This window comes from Spermophilus citellus (assembly GCF_964194105.1).
Source record: "Spermophilus citellus genome assembly, chromosome: 11".
Taxonomy (NCBI): domain Eukaryota; kingdom Metazoa; phylum Chordata; class Mammalia; order Rodentia; family Sciuridae; genus Spermophilus; species Spermophilus citellus.
This window is the reverse complement of record NC_138192.1, coordinates 71,724,681-71,740,887: the sequence shown is the minus strand read 5'-3', so window position 1 is coordinate 71,740,887 and position 16,207 is coordinate 71,724,681. Positions and strand designations below refer to the sequence as shown.

The 16,207-nt window shown below is 37.7% G+C and overlaps 1 protein-coding gene and 1 long non-coding RNA gene across 10 annotated transcripts in view; one reads left to right on the top strand and one right to left on the bottom strand.

Annotated features, from left to right (window-relative positions):
- Nucleotides 1-16,207, bottom strand: part of B3GALT1 (beta-1,3-galactosyltransferase 1) — a 582,447-nt gene that overhangs the window by 132,820 nt on the left and 433,420 nt on the right. For 6 of the 7 annotated variants that reach the window (XM_081261274.1, XM_081261268.1, XM_081261272.1 and 3 more), the window contains one exon: nucleotides 2,054-2,110. The exons of the other annotated variant lie outside the window; for it this stretch is intronic. The gene's annotated coding sequence lies outside the window, so the exon portion shown is untranslated. The remainder of the gene's footprint in view (nucleotides 1-2,053; nucleotides 2,111-16,207) is intronic. 7 annotated transcript variants of the gene reach the window in all.
- LOC308630737 overlaps nucleotides 1-16,207 on the top strand; it is a 94,238-nt gene that overhangs the window by 36,452 nt on the left and 41,579 nt on the right. The window lies entirely within an intron of this gene.

The following is a 16,207-nucleotide window of genomic DNA, read 5'->3' as shown; positions in this document are numbered from 1 at the left end:
TTACCCCATATACAGATTGCAGAGTCACATCAGTTACACTTCCACTGATTTACATATTGACATACTCATGTCTGTTGTATTCTGCTGCCTTTCCTATCCTCTACTATCCCCCCTCCCCTCCCCTCCCCTCCCCTCCCCTCCCCTCCCCTCCCCTCTTCTCTCTCTACCCCCTCTACTGTAATTCATTTCTCCCCCTTGTATTATTTTTCCCTTTCCCCTCACTTCCTCTTGTATGTAATTTTGTATAACCCTAAGGGTCTCCTTCCATTTCCAAGCAATTTCCCTTCTCTCTCCCTGTCCCTCCCACCTCTCATCCCTGTTTAATGTTAGTCATCTTCTCATGCTCTTCTTCCCTACTCTGTTCTTAGTTACTCTCCTTATATCAAAGAAGACATTTGGCATTTCTTTTTTAGGGATTGGCTAGCTTCACTTAGCATAATCTGCTCTAATGTCATCCATTTCCCTCCAAATTCTATAATTTTGTCATTTTTTAATGCAGAGTAATACTCCATTGTGTATAAATGCCACATTTTTTTTATCCATTCGTCTATTGAAGGGCATCTAGGTTGCTTCCACAGTCTTGCTATTGTGAATTGTATTGCTATGAACATCGATGTAGCAGTGTCCCTGTAGCATGCTGTTTTTAGGTCTTTAAGAAATATAAATATTCCTTAACATGTTGAAATCATCTCACTAGTAATAGCAGAAAGGGAAATTAAAACATGAAAAAAAGCATTGGTAGCCTTTTAGGTTGCAAAGACAAAAGATGGATTGATAATCTTGTTGTTGAGATTGAGGTGAATCTGGAATCCTCACATATCACTGGTGAAAGGATTAATTGTTTTCCCTTTTCAAAATACTATACTAAGAGCTGTAAAAATATTCAGAAGCATAGATCTGATAATCTGACTTTTGTAAATTTATCCTAAGGAAAAAAAAAAAACCCAAAGACCAGACATGGTGGTGCACATCTGGAGTCCTAGCTACTCAGGAAGCTCAGGGGGATTGTGAGTTTGAAACCAGAATGAATAACTTAGTGAGACCCTGTCTCCAAAATGAAAAGAAAAAGGTCTGGGGGTGAAGCTCAGTGGTGGAGTGTCCCTAGGTTCAATCCTCTATCACAAGGAAGGAAGGAAGGAAGGAAGGAAGGAGAAGGAGAAGATAAGAGAAGAGTAGAGGGAAAGAAGGAAAGAAGGAAGGGAGGAAGGAACCAACCAAAGGAATAGGGGAAAAAACTTGACCTATGAAAATACCCATTTCTAATATTTTTGATGTTGAAAGAGACTTAAAACCTCAACACTAGTGGCAATATTAATTAAATTATATAGAGGTACTTGATAGAATATTCTGTTGCCAAGTAAAAATTGGTAATTATGAGGACAAGTGTGGTAACAAAGGAAAAGGGAAATGTGTGTTTTCTTGTTATTTTCCAAACATATTGTAATATTTTCACATGGTTTTAGAGTAATGATTAGTTACAATAATTGGAACACATTTTTATCTTCCAATCCAAAGAGCCCCCTTCCAGGAAAGCTTTCATAATACCTTATTTACATTTTAGATTTAGAATTTAAATATATTCTTGCATTATTGTTTTAAGTAAATTCATAGTAAGTCAATAAGCTGTGAAGTCAATTGGTCCTAGATTTTGGAAATGACCACAAGAGTTTATAAATGGATCCTGGGTTTCATTAGTAGTACGCATTGTGACTAAAATTGTGATTTTCATCTACTCATTTGTCTGACTTGCTCGGAAGAGATAATTTCCATATGTGCATCTGAAAAATTCATGAGGCCTCTTTCTCCAATGACCAATTATTATCTAATAGCCTCATAGAGGAATTTTCTATTCTAAATGGTTACTGATCTCTTCCCTTTATATGGTATTTTTTCCCTATTGACAGCAGAAAAGCTAATCAATGCATCTATTTAAAAGAATTTTGCTTTGAACACATTGTATTTCCATAATTTCTATTATTTGAAATAGGGAGTCCGTTAAAAGGAAGTAATACTTTCCCCTAGAGTCTGAAAGGAAGATGACTTCATCCCTCACCTCAGGCAATCTTCCTGGCTTCAAGAAGTTCATGGACAGTAGAATCCACAATAGGATCTAAAAGGAAAAGAGAGAAAGGATCTTGTTTCAATTTGAAGTTCTCTCAAGTAAGCACAGAGTCATGCAATTTGCTAAAGATTTAGTCCACAATGTCTAGTGAAATTCAGAACAACAACAAAAAGGTAGGAGGCTGGGGCTGTAGCTCAGTGGTAGAGCATGCATGAGGCACTGGGTCTAATTCTCAGCACCGCATAAAAATAAATTAATAAAATAAAACTATTGTGTCCATCTACAACATATATACATACATATATATATGTGTGTGTGTGTGTGTGTGTGTGTGTGTGTGTGTGTGTATAAAAGAACCACAGAATTTAATACTTAAAGAAGCATTATTTCAAGCACTTCAAGCATGGGCCAAGCTGAGGATCAGGCTTCTCGGAGGAAATGCTGGGTTTTGCTCTCCTAAAGAATGTTGGCTGGCTGGCCTGTGGCATGATTAGCTACTGGCAGGCTCTGAGAGTGCAATGCTATTTGCAGGCAGGTAGACTCAGTGGATCACACATTATTTCTATTCTCACTTCTTCATCCCATGCTAATCATAGATGGGTTTGTACTTGGAAACCATCTGGTAGGCATTGTGGTTATTGCATTCTGCAGCATAGTTAGATCTTTCTTGAAAATGCAAATAGTAAATTAATTCAAGGATGCAAAAATCAGGTTCAGGGTCATAGCTCCTTGATCACTGTCTTTTCCTACTGGCCCATTACTAAAAGTTTAGGTTAAAATTTGGTAATCAACCCATAACTGAAAGGCAGAAATATTAAGAAAGAATGCTTCTGAAAGCCTTAAATAAATTAGGGAATGAAAGCCAAACAAAACAAAACAAAACAAAAACACAAAAATCTGAATACAGTAGAGTTAACAAAGTTTTGCATTATATATTCAAGGAAATGGTGACTTTATAAATTTTAGTTTTATTTACAAGATTTAGGATAGTTATATATAACTCATAAAATATTCTATCACTTGAATTACAATAGCAGGTTCAGACCATGGAAACAATACTGAGTGATTTCACTTTATCCCTTAACATTTGGTGTTCCAAGTCTCTTTCTCACATATTCTTGGCAGTCTACAAGCCCTTTCAGTGACTCAGCAGAACTTCTCATATCATTGTTGCTACTCATAGTGCCATTCCTTCATTCCTTCATTTGACACATATTTATTGAACATCTGCTCTTGTCATATTTTGATGCATGTGCTGGGATTACAAGGATAAGCCGGGTAAATAACACAGAAAGATATTAGATGCTACAATGAAAATAAAACTGAGTGATGTGATGGAGCATGACTAGGGACCCTGTTTAGATTTGGTGGTTGGGGAAGGCATATTTGAGGGGGCAATGAATATGTAGAGATGTGACATGCAGTAATTCACTATGAGAGACTTTGGTAGAAGAATATTCCAAACAGAAGCAGCATAGCACTTAGGACTCTAAGATGGGAAAGGACTGGGAGTGCTCAAGAAAGAGAATAAAGTCGAGTATGGCTGGAACTATAGGACCAAATAGATGGTGGGCAAGAGAGAGCTTGATGAGGCAGAAGGAGCCAGTTCACACAGGGTCTTAGAGGCAGTGTGAGGCATTTGGATATTATTCTCAATGCAGCAGAGAGCCTTGGAAGATTTTACACACATCTGCTAAATTGATCTACACTTAGAAGATCATGTCATTGTGAAAGACAAGATGAAGCCAGGAGACCAGCTGTGAGGCTTTTATCTTAGCTCAGGCACAAAATGATGGCATCTTGGAATAGGTTTTTTTTTGGGGGGGGGGTGCAGGAGGTACTGGGGATTGGACTCAGGGGCACTCAACTATTGCACCACATCCCCAGCCCTATTTTGTATTTTATTTAGAGGCAGGGTCTCACTGAGTTGCTTAGTGCATCGCTTTTATTGAGGCTGGTTTTGAACTCTTGAACCTCCTGCCTCAGCCTCCTGAGCCCCTGGGATTACAGGCATGTGCCACTGTGCCCAGGAGGGCATGTGTTTTCAAGGTAGCTTCAGCAGAGTTTGCTGGTTGATCTGATGGGGTGAGGAATAAAAGGCAAAGAAAAAAATCAAGGATGATCATGTTCAATAGACCTTAAAACTCAGTAAAAATACTTCCAAGTTTCAAAATGAATGACAAACAGAGAGATGGATTTGACAAAAGTCCAGTGAACTGACATCTATATTGCATTAGGTATATACATTGTATTTTAAACATTTATGTCTCAAGAGCTTGGTCTGTTGTGCACTTACGAGGACCTGCAGACAACACATGGAGAAGCACAGTCAATTCTAAAAGGTAGACAGGGCAAGGGCCTAACCGAAACTTCCTCAACAGTTCCACCAGCCCTTGGGTAGATTGGGAGCACACCAGGAGTTTCCCTGTGGAAGAGCCACAGCCTCCTGTCTGTAATACAAGTAGTTTTAAAGAACACGTTCTCTAAATTTTGTTTTTAATTTGAAATTTCTTTGTCTTAACACCCCACCTGGCCTATTCCAGGGCTCTTGAGTATATAAGCCATATGTAATAAGTAAGTTACAGTAATAAAGACCTCCAGATTTATTTATTTATTTATTTATTTTTTAATGTTTCAATCCCACACTTAGTTCTGGATTAGTTTTTTTTTTTTAAATGTTGGTTTAGTATTTATAATTCTTCTGAAGTGACAGAAAATAAATTTCTTCTGCTTGAACACAGTCTATGCTTTGTGCCTGGGGTAAACTATTTTCCTTAGAAGTACATAAACCCCAATTAAAATATCTGCCTTTATTGTCACAAGAAGGGTTTTTTTTTTCCTTCTTCTTCTTCTGGGTAACTACTTGCAGGGTCACCTTCCTTGAGTGGGAAATATGTACTATGCATAGGTACATAAATATACATCTAAACATGTTTGGCATTACTGAGCATGTGCCACGGGTCACACAGTGTGGAGATGAGGGGTTTTTGCACATCACCTTAACGAATCTTCACCATGAGAGGTGGCAGGCATGTTTACCTCATTTCATAAATGAGTCATCTGGATCTTAGCATGTTGTGGGGCTAGGATTGCAGTTCTGCTGGAGTCCTTGACCAGATCTGTATCCTTGGAAATGGGAGAAAGATACCTGCTTCTGCTGCTGGGAGAATTAAACTGATGTGCTAGGTGAAAATCACTCAATGCACTCAGTGTCTCCCTAGCTGCTCCTGTAGCAGCCTGGTGTGCAGGCAGCACTCCACCTTTTGTGCTATTTGAGGCTGTAGCCATTCTCATATTCTCAAATTATTCATGTTACTGCCCCACCAAAAATTCCCATCGAAGCTTAATACATCTTACTAAACAAATATTAACACGATTTTAGTATACTCCAACCTCACGACTTTTTAAGCCTCTGAGTCCTGGTGAGAACAGGAGTGTATGCCACACCTGTGACTGCTTCCTGAAAGGCCTCTTTCTTTCCCTAATCACCTTTGTTTCCCTCTTTCTCGCCTCATCCAAAATTCAGCAGAAGTCCACAGGGCATGGGACTCAGAAAGTGTAATCTGGTTATTAGTTTTTAATTTTCCTTGGAAACTCTGAAGCACTCCTGTCGACTACGGATTACATCTGGGTTTGTTATCCTTTCTGCCTTTGGCGTCATGCTATCCTGGGCCAAGGCCAGATCCTGGCAAGAATGCATTTTTTGATTCTCAGGCATTCATTAGAGGTACTTCACCCTGCTGATTAGCAGCCTCCTCAGTCTGCCTGCCCTGCCTGCTTTTTGGTCTCTGGATTCCAGTAGAGTGCAAGTAGCACAGGAGCAAAACAACTCAGAAGAGCATTTATCCTAAGGTCTGCAGATCCCTGAATCCACAGGATTCCCCAAATACCAAAGTTACATAGATTTTATTTATGTTCATGTAACTGGAGGGGAACTATATTTTAAAGCAAAATTGACATAACCCTTTTTACTTTTGGGAGGCGGGGTAGAGAGAGGTGGTGGCATTATTCACAGTAGTCTGGAAATAAATCTCTTGGTCTTCTGTCCCTTTGTCTTAAAGGGACACTGGTGGGGGAAAGAAAAATAAGAAATGGGGCACAGAAATAAACTTTGGGGCCACAGGGGAGGGCTACAGCTGAGCTAGGGAACAGGGGCTGAGGCCATAGAATGATTCCCTTTTCTTTTGTTTTGCTGTAGAAGAGATAGCAGAGCCTTGTGGGGCAGCTGGCTTGTAGCAGAACTGGTATTCTATCAGAATGTCTAAAGTGCAATTCTGAGTTACTCTTGTTAGGCAGACCCCTTCCATCTCTGTACACCTTTCATCAAATCTGTCTGCAGTTTTATCTTTTACTATATTTGGCTTGATTTAATTTGCTATTTTATGACAATCAAGGAAAAGAGGGGAACTATATCAAAGTGAGACATAGTAACAGAACCGGGAAACTATATGTAGGATAGTGAGAAAATGCATGATCTTATGAATTTAGGAGACACCAGAGTATAACAATGGAGGTGACTAGGAACAATGGAAGTCATCCTCTCCCTCACTAGAATTCTCAGAATGACTAAGAAGAATGTAAAACTCACATTGTACCAGACCTGTGGACGAATTTCACTTATCTCAGTGGGTTGAGTGTTTTGGCTACTATCTATAGGCCATCGACCAATTCAACTGCTATTTTTCTATAGTAATGCAGATTTAATTTGTTCTTTCCCCTATTCATTGTGATGACAGATAGTGGTCCCACAAACATATCCATATCCTAAACCATGGAACCTGTGGATATTGGGGATTACATGGAAATGGGTAGCAGATAGACATGAGCCCTAGGAATATGAAGTTAAAGGGACACTGTGCTGCCCCCACATGCTTTATTTTCTTTTTTTAATCTTATTTTCTTTTTTAATTTATTGTTTTTAATTGTACATAATAGTAGAATCTATTTTGATATATTTATATATTTATACTTGTATATTTTAAATTTATTCTTTTTATTGTACATAATAGTAGAATCTATTTTGATATATCTATACAATATATATTTATATGTTATATTTATATAATAATATTATATATTATTATTACATATATACATGTACACTATATATATGTATATGTATATATATATATATATATATATATATATATATATATATGAAATATATCTTATTCTAATTAGGATACCAGTCTTGTGGATATACAGGATGTTGAGATTCATTGTGGTGTATTCATATATGTCATATATGTAATTAGAAAGTTATGGTCAGATTCATTCTACTGTCTTTCCTATTTCTATCCCTCCTCTCTTCCCTTCATTCCCCTTTGTCTAATCCATAGAAGCTCATTCCCCTCCACCACCTTGTTGTGTGTTAGTATCCACATATCAGAAGAATATTGGACCTTTGTTTTTTTGGAGGGATTGGCTTATTTCATTTAGCATGATAGTCTTCAGATCTATCCATTTACGGGCAAATGTCATAAAGTCATTCTTTATGGCTGAGTAATATTCCACTGTGTATATACCACAATTTCTTTATCTAATCAGCTGTTGATGGATATTTAGATTGGTTTCATAGTTTAGCCACAACATCAATGTGGCTGTGTCACTGTAGTATGCTCATTTTAACTCCTTTGGATATATACTGTGGAGTGGGATAACTGTGTCAAATTGTGGTTTCATTCCTAATTTTTTGAGGAATCTCTATACTGTTATCCAGAGTGGTTGTACTAATTTTCAGTCCACCAACAATGTATAAGTTTACCCTTTTCCTCACATCCTTGCCAACATTTGCTGTTACTTGTATTCTTGATAAATGCTATTCTGGTTGGAGTGAGGTAAAATCTTGGTGTAGTTTTAATTTTCATTTTTCTCTAATTGCTAGAAATGATGAACATTTTTTCATATATTTGTTGACCACTTATATATTTTTTGAGAAGTGTCTGTTTTGTTCCTTTGCTCATTAATTGTTATTTGTTCTTTTTTTGGGGCGGGGGTCAAACATTTTGAGTTCTTTGTATATCTTGGAGATTAACACTCTGAGGTACAGATGGTAAAGATTTTCTCCCATTTTGTGCTCTGGATTGTTTCCTTTTCTGTGAAGAAGTTTTTTAGTTTGATCCTATCCCATTTATTGATTTTTTATATCATTTCTTGCTTTGAGGAGTCTTGTTGAAGAAGTTGTTTCCTAAGCCAACATGTTGGAGTGCTGGGCCTACATTTTCATTGAGTAGGTACAGAGTTTCTGGTGTAATAACTAGGTCTTTAATGCACTTTGAATTGAGTTTTGTGCCGGGTGAGAGGTAGGGGGTTAAATTTCATTCTATGTTTTCAGATAGGCAGTATCAATATTGTCAAAATGCCCATGATACCAAAAGTGCTCTACAAATTTAATGTAATTCCTATTAAAATTCCAATGACATTCTTGATAGAAATAGAAAAAAAATCATTAAATTCATTCATAAAAATAAAAGTCTCAGAATAGCCAAACCAATCCTTAGTGAGAAAAGCAAAGGAGGCAGGATCACAATACCAGAACTTAAATTATACTACAAAGCTATTATAATAAAAATAGCATGGTACTGGCACCAAAACAGGCATGAAGACCAATGCGATAGAATATAAGACACAGAGACAAATCCACACAAATGTGGCACACAAAGGTGCCAAAAACATAGTTTGGAGAAAAGATAGTGTCTTCAACAAATGGTGCTGGGAAAATTGGAAATCCGTGCTTTCTTTTAAAAAAGCGATTTGCCAAAGGTCATTCTGGTCCTGTTCTGTTCATTCCTCCACAAACAACCCATTATCTTCCAGATTTTCTCTCAAGGTGAGGCTATTCTTTCAGGCTCCAGAAATTTAAGACTCTTCTTCTTCTTTTTTTTTTTTTTTTTTGAATTATTTCTTACATACATGACAATAGTGGAGTGCATTACCTAAATTGTGGTATAAAGGTGTATTAAGACTCTTCTCTGCTGATAAAAACCCAAGTTACACTGAAGGGGAAATTTTTATGAATTTTACACAGACCAAAGATTCCAGACTCATAAAGACAGGATAATTTAAAACAAAACCATGAACCATGAACTCTGTAAGAACAAGTGTCAGGTAGAACTAGTAAGGGCAGGGCTGAGGTGACCTAGATTTCCTTTAGATATTTAGAGTATTATTATAATAATATCCTCCCTGTCATGGGTTTTGCTTGGGTAATTGTTGGTAAGACCCTGCCCAGTAGGAACTTGTCAATCCTACTGTCAGTCAAAAGTCTAGAAGAGGTACCCAGGTGGGACTCTCTATTGACTTTCCCAAGACCTCCAATAAACTGGGAAACAAAGGGGCCATGTTGTCACTCTCCTCTCTGAGAGGAGAGGACTCCCCTCTCTCGATTGAATATCTTTTCCTCTTTTCTTTCATTTCTAATAAAATTTGCTATACTTTTTGCTAAGTCTCATGTCTGGCCTGAAATTTTCTCACGTAAGAGCAGAAGAGCTGAAAATACATCATAATCTCCAGGATCAACATCATGGGAGATCTAAGGTTGAAGCTGGAATTAAGTTTGCTAGCCACATGTGCTTAAAGGACAGTTTGTTCTGGACTATATAAAGTGGAGTCAATGTAATCCTAAAGGTCCCTAAAAAAAGAGGGAGGCATAAAAAAGGCCTTATATGATGCTATGAGAGAAAGACTTTGTGCCATTTCTGGTTTCAATAGGAGGAGAGGAGGCCAAGAGTCAAGGAATGTGGGCTGCCTCTAGAATCTAGATAAAAAGCAAGAAAGTGGGTTTTCATGAGGAAACTTTAGAATGGAATTCAGCCTTGCCAACACCTTGACTATAGCCCAGTGAGACTCAGGCTGAACTTCTAACTACAGAATGTTAAGATATAACATTTGTGTTGTTTTAAGCCACTACACTTGTTAATGGCAGCAAAAAACATATCTGTATTAGTTATCTCTTACTACATTATACATTACCCCATTACTAGTGGCTTAATAGCAATAATCCTTTATTTTGGTCATGAATCTGCAATTTGGGCATGGGTCAATAGGACAGTTTTTCTCATTACTATACACTATCAGCTTGGATGCTTCTTCTGGGGCCTGAAGAGTCTACTTTCAAGAAGGTGCACTTCTATGGCTGAAAGATTTGTACTAGCTGTTGGCTAGTCCCAGGTTGGCTGGGATTCAGCTGTGACTGTGGCCTTGGGAACTCATTTGCTTTCTAGACTACACATATCTCTTCACAGCCTATTGGGCTTTTTCATGATAGGGAATATATGGAAGACAGCAATAGAAACATGAGGTTAGGAGAATAATTCTACAAACTGGGCCCAGTCTGCTCCCTCCCACATGATATTGAATGAACTTCTAGCTCTGAGTGGCTTAAACAATTTAAGAATCAATACTCATTACATAATGTGAAAGTGAAGAAGAATTTTTGGAAACTAGATGAGCTGATAGTGGAGTAAAATTACTCACCAAAGCAAATCTTCAATATGGACCAGATCTCCTATAATGGTTAATTTGAATGGTCAACTTGATTGGAATTAAGAGATGCAAGTGATTAAGAAGCTTCTGGGTGTGTCCATGAGGGTGTATCTAGGCATGATTGGCATGTGGGATAGCCAACTGAAGTGAAAACCCTCCCTAAGCATTGACAGCACAGTCCAATAGGATGGTGGCTTGGATGGAATAAAAGTTGGAAGAACAAGGAAGCAGCAACAGATACAAACTCCATTCTTCTTGAACAGTTTCTTGATTGCTCCTGCAATCATCTGAGGATATCGGCCTCTCACTTCTTCACTCTCCCAAAGCAGACTCTGTCAGTGATTCTCCAGGAAGTTTCTTGAAGACTTCAGTCTTGGATTGGGGTAGTGCATCTCTTTTATTCTGGGGCTTCAGCCTCTTGGACTGTGCAGCTACTGGTTCTTCCAGCTCTCCAGCCTGCAGATGGCCATTGTGGACTATCCAGCTTCTGGTCACATAAGATAATCTAATAAATCCCGTTTGATAATCATACTTCCTGTTGATTCTGTTCCTCTAGAGAACCCTAATAGACCTCCATGACTTCCTATTCTGGAAACAGATGTCTGAAAAGAATTTCATCCATAGGAGGCCTGGTCAAGTCCAGGTTTCAAGGCTTTTAATGACAGAATGACAGTTTTGCTTGGGGACAGTTTTGCTTGTAGGCTCCATATTGTGGGCTCCAAACCTTTGTGAGTGGCACTACGGTCTTTGAGCATATCAATACACACACGTTGCCAGTGTACATACTACAAGGGCAACCAGAAGTCATGACCCAGCTCCTCTTCCAAGATGCCATCCTGAACTGCTATGCTAGAGAAATGGGAAAGTGCTATCTGGAGAATAACATACCTTTCCAGGGTTTTCTCATTGTTTATAATGCTACTATATATCTTTCTTTTCATCTCATGATCACAGTGGTGTTTCTCCTGCAATATAACACTATTTGAGCCAATGAATAAATGAAAGATTATCAGCAGCTTTTAAAATCTACTGCCTGAGGATAAACTTTCCCTGGGTCATTGCTACAACTGAAGCAGACACTGAGAAGACACTGATGCAATGCAGGAGGGATTATAATATCCATGATATTATCAAGAACCCTGCTTTATCTTGTGGTGATGTCGATAAGGAGTGTGTGAGTGGCATCTGGGAAGAAGACACTTCTTCAGTTTCATCCATGACTTCAAAGGATTTGCCAAGGATGAAAAGGTTGCAAATTTCAACAAAGCTTAGTTGAGATGGCAAACAGCTTTAACCTGTGTGTGCAAGAGGGTAACAATGATGAGGTGGGTCTTGAGAAATTGACTAATGAGGAGTTGAAATTCAACAGCAATGCACAGATGAGGAAGAGGCAAGAGCAAAGGAAACTACAGGAGAAGAAGAAGGAGAAGGAGAAGGAGAAGGAGAAGGAGGAGAAGGAGAAGGAGAAGGAGAAGGAGAAGGAGAAGAAGGCTGGGGTTGTAGCTCAGAGGTAGAGCGCTCGCCTACCATGCCTGAGGTACCAGGTTCCATCCTTAGCACCATATAAAAATAAAGAACTAAAAAATAATTATTAAAAAAAGAAGAAGAAAAAAAAACCAAGAAAATTCTCAGTGAAAGATTACACAACAGTTTTTTCAGATCTCAACTCACTCTTTAGAAGTCTGAAAGCATGGAGCCCAATATCCAAAGCTTTTCATCAATAGGAATTTTCCTGGCAAGGCTGTGACAAAAATAGAAGCAAACTGAGCAAACTACCATGGACATATTTCTGAAAAAAAGTGACATCTCCTCCAGAAGAGCCTCTGGCAAATCCTCTGGGAGGGATTCCAGAAGAAGGCATTGTTATCATAGGAGATGACAGCTCCATGTGTGCTAATGTCCCTGAAGACCTTCCAGTGGGACAAGAGGTGCATGGGGAAGACAGTGACGCTAATGCTCCTGGCCCTGTGTAGGACTGAGCTAATGTGTGTGTTTGTGTCTTAGTGCCTAACAAAAAAGTTTAAACAGTAAAAACCAAAAGTAAATTTTAAAAGCAGAAAAAACTTGAAGAATGAGGATATAAAGAAAAAAAATATTTTTTTACAGTCTACAACATGTTTGTATTGTAAGCTAAGTATTATCAAAAAGTGTCATTTTTTAAAAAAAATATTTTTAGTTGTAGATGGACTCAATACCTTTATTTTGTTTAGTTTTTTTTTTTTTTTTTTTTTTTTTTTTTTATGTAGTCTGAGGATCAAACCCAGTGCCTCATGCACATCAGGAAAGCGCTTTAACACTGAGCCACAAACCCAGCACAAAAAAGTTTCATTTTTTTAATCCTAAAAAGGTTATGAAGTAAAATAGTTATAGAAAGCTAATATTTTTTCTTTATTTATTACTGCTCAAAGAAAAATAAATAAATAAATTTAGTCTATGGGTGTAGTGTTTGTAAAGTCTAAAATAGTACACAGTAACACCCTAGGCCTTCACATTCTCTCACCACTCACTCATTTACTAACTCACAGAGACCAAGTTCAGGTCCTGCAAGCTCCATTTATGGTAAGTGCCCTACACGGATGTACCATTTTTATTATCTTTTAAACTGTATTTTTACTGTACGTCTTCTATATTTAGATATGTTCAGTTAAAATTTTAGCCACATTACTGAACTGAACTCAAGAATTTAACTGGACTTTGGATTTATATCCTGAACACTTTAATTTTATGAGGTTGGATTCATTTATCAAAGACATAACTATGCAAATTATCATGTTGTCATGGAATTCATGGCTGGTTTTTACTAGAAAAGACATTCTTATTTTTCTTTGAGGCTCCCCAGGTCTTGCCTTGACATTGGCAAAGTCTGCCTCAGGCCTGTATTGTCTTTCTCCCAGTTTTTCCAATATGATGAATAGAGCTCAGTACACTGTAAAAGAGTTCTTCAGGGATTGAAATTGAGATAAGTTTTTCTTTTGGATCAGTTATAACTACCATAAATCAGCTATTGCAACAATAACGCTGTGTAACAAATTACCCTAAAACTCAGTGGCTCACAACTTAAAGAAGTATAGGTTGATTGAGTTCAGCTTATCTTAGCTGAGTACAGCTGAATTTGGCTCCTAGCTCCAGATCATTCAGGCCTGCTTGTCTCTGTGTTATAGTTTGGATCAAAGGTTTGGTTGCTACCTTGTGGTGCTGTTGGAAGGTGGAGCAACCTTTAGGAGATGCAGCCTAGTGGAAGGTCATTGGGGGTGTGCTCTTGAAGGGGATATTGGAACCTCCAACTGCTCCTCTCTCTTTTGGTCACCATGAGTTGAGCAGCTTTGTTTGATCATGTGCTCCCCACCATGATACTTTGCCTTCCTAGAGGCAGAAAAAGCAATGAGGCCTAGCAACCAAGGACTGCAACCTCTGAACCATGAGCCAAAGTATATCACTCCCTCTTATAAGTTGATTATGTCAGGTATTTTGTCACAGTGATGAAAAGATGACTAATATACCCTATCTCAGGATGTGTTCTGATAGAGATGTCAGATGCTCAAGCAAATCACATAGCCAACCCAAGGGTCAAAGAGTGAGAATATACCCTTTTCCCACTTGAAGGTATGGATGATGTAGAACACTACTATAGGAAAGTGAAGAAATAACACCAGTAGTTCAAAACATCATGACTATGCCAGTATCTCTCATTTTCTCTACCCTACTGCCTCTCCTTCCCTTATTACCTTTATTTTCTGGAAGATATAATGGAACCAATACTTAAAAACAAACAAACAAAAACCATTTTCTATTCCTGTAAAGCAGATGCTCTGATGGTTCTTTTTTACTTTTTTTTTATTTGTAAAACTTTTTTTTTTTTAAATCACATTAAAAAAAATTTAGTTGTAGATGGACAAAATTCCTTTATTTTATTTATTTATTTTTATGTGGTGCTGAGGATCAAACCCAGTGTGTCACATGTGCTAGGCAAGTACTCTACAGTTGAGCTACAGCACCAGTCCTTAAGTCATACTTTTTAATGGTAAATAGATAGGCTAATTTGGTTATCTGGAAATTATAAAATACTCACTGTGGTCTTTAATAACTTAGCTGATATTCCAAGGGAGGCAATGAAATAATTAGTCTCAATGCATTGATTGATTTTGTTACCTTTCCTCTTTTATAAAGTTTTTCATATTCATTTATTTAAAAACCCACTCATTTAGCATTGGACTTTCTGAAGCTAATCCATTTGAGGCCTTACATTATCTTGCTAAAATAATCCCAGCTCAGTCCAAGCAAAGGTTTTAGAAGCTAAATCTTTAATACAAACGCTGCTTTGCTATCTTTTTTTTTTTTAAAAAAAAAATAGGTTAAACAGTTGTGTGTGTGTGTGCATGATATTACTTACATAAATAAATATTTGTGATTGTTTTTTTTTTTGTGTGTGTGTGTTCACAAGAATGAGGAAAGCTAGGTGACCCCTAGGAAATGATAGTGATGTGTCATTTTCACTTTATCCTTTGCAAACTATAATTATCTGAGGGTTACTCAGTAAGCAAGCATTATTTTAATAACACAAAGTTGTTAAAAATAAAACTATCCATCATTATACTTTAAATATTTTGACAGGCTGTCATAGGTGGCAGGTGAGAAAGAAACTTCATGTTACCTTGACTTCCTAGTTTCTGATTGTGAATTTCCTTTTCAGAGTACTAGAGAAAGACACAAAGGTGCTTTTGAAGGGTCAGTAAGAGTCTTTCAGGGTTCAACAGGAGATTTTATTTTATATTGCTCTAGATCCAACTAAGTTTTTCTGTGCTCCTTCATTTCTAAATATGTGTTACTGAAATGATCTGCCCTTGCAATCATTTCTAGGCATTCCAGATTTAGCTCATCTTCCCTTAAAGGGATGTCACTTACAGGAAAAGTGACCAAGAGTTTCTGCTTTCTTATGAAAGCTCTGTGGTCTCTGTAGCATCATTTTGTGTCATCTTAAAATGATTTGTAGTTAGGTGGCAGATGTCATCTCTTTTAACAGCACAAGCTGCTTTCTGCAATCCTCAAATACTCTTTTTTCCCTTAAACCTTAAGATAATATTAATCCATCCATACCAACTGTCAAAGAGAAAAAAAAAGTAAAACCTGAGTTTCCCAGGACCAGGTTCCTCCTGTGCACCTTAGCATGGGCCAGGGATTTGTAAGTCAAATTCATAGCCATTCATGGAAGTCAGTCTCCCTATTCCAACCATTTGCGTACTTTGTGGGAATCTAATGGAGACTGGAGTGGCCCAGTGAGCAGAGCAACCCCTTTTACTGCTGAGTTCAAAACGTGTCTCTTTCCATACTATGTTGTATGACATCTGGCAAGTCACTAAAGTCTTATTGAGCTTAATTTTTCTCTCCTGAAATGTGGGGATGAAAGCAACCCCTACCTGTTTGGGTTCTGGGAGGATGAAATAAGAGAGCACATGGAATAATCTGGAGGAGTGTCTGACCCTATGGGCACCCAATAAACTTAATTAATTATTCTCTTAATGCCTTGAAGGGTTAATACAAAACCGCACAATGAACATTTACTTTCTAGAAATTAAGAGGATTAAGTATGCTGTTTTATGAGAAAACCCATAAGTGTCTGTGATCTAAACCAGATGTACTTACATATGAATATTTTATAGCCAC